Below are 1364 nucleotides of genomic sequence, written 5' to 3'. Positions count from 1 at the left end.
CGGTCCCCCCATGTCAAAAAAAGCCCGGTCTAGGTAGGGTTAAGGAAAGGACGTTTTTATAGCAAGCATTTCAACTTAAGGTTCCATCATGAATCCGAAGTTGTACTACAGGACCGTCTAGGACGGCCACCCCTCCCCTTCTTAGCCCCCAGTCTAACAGTTACCTGATACCTGGATAATCTTTTGACTTTTGTTGGCGTCAGTGCATTCACGGCGGTCACGCGCCAAGTATCACTGGTACACCTGCATATTTGTGTTCAGTCAGGTGTGTTTACTTGGGCGGTATCGGTGGTTACTGAGAAGGCCCCCAAGAAGTGTGAACAAAGGACGTTGTTGTAAGTTCTTCTGTTACATTGTAATTAACGAGTCGCACGCTGGACTTTTAGGAGCTTCGTACTTTATTGTGTTGCCTCCAGGACTCCTAGCACCAGAGTGACGTTGTACTGCTCTACTTCTAAGATAGGGGGTTCTTGTGTGGTAATGAAAAATGGTTGTACATCTGTGCATGAAGTTACGATAATTGTTAAACTGAACTTTTTGTGGCTCTTGCTGATGTTAAACATGATGCTGACTAGTAAACCAGTGCCCTTAAAGAATCCCATTTAAGCTGAAAAACATTTGACCCTGAAATGCATCATAATGCAGCCTAATATCCCCCCCCCCCTGCCCCTCCCAAATAAAGTTTGTTGCATATGATCTTTCCTTTGTTATCTTAACCTAGACTCAATTAAATAAAACGGTTGTCCTACCTTTAAGGGTGGACCTACATGTACTGTTTCTTCAGAGAAAGATGGAAAGGACGTCTTTGTTGCAAGTTTCAGTCACGAGCCTTTCACTGTGTAGCAAGCATTTCAACTTCAAGGTTCAATCATGAGTCCGAAGTTGTACTGAGGGACCGTCCGGGACGACTGCCCCTCCCCTTCTGAGGCCCCTGGTGTTTACCTGCGTACCTGGATAACCTTTGACTTTGGTTGGCGTCAGTGCATTCACGGCGGTCACGCGCCAAGTATCAATGTTACACCTGCGTGTTTATGTTCAGGTATCATGTCTCACCTGCGTGTTTACGTTCCTTCAGGTGTGTTTACCTGGGCGATATCGGTGGTTACTGAGAAGGCCCCCAGTAAGTGTGAACAAAGGGCACGTTAGTGCTTGGTATTTTGCGGTTAATTGTGGCCTCTGTAGATTAGTGAATGAAGTTTTTGAACAGAACTTTATTCAGCTTTTGCTGTTATTATGCTTTATGCTGGCCAATATGCCCTTAAAGAATCTCATTTACGCTGAAACAATTGCGCCCTCGTGTGTGTGTGTGTTGGTACATACAAAATAAACTAAACGTATGATATGATTTCTTAACTATTTTCTGG

This window comes from Branchiostoma belcheri, unplaced genomic scaffold (genome assembly GCF_001625305.1).
Source record: "Branchiostoma belcheri isolate BF01 breed outbred unplaced genomic scaffold, Haploidv18h27 scaffold290, whole genome shotgun sequence".
Classification (NCBI taxonomy): Eukaryota; Metazoa; Chordata; class Leptocardii; order Amphioxiformes; family Branchiostomatidae; genus Branchiostoma; species Branchiostoma belcheri.
This window is presented reverse-complemented; position numbering follows the sequence as displayed.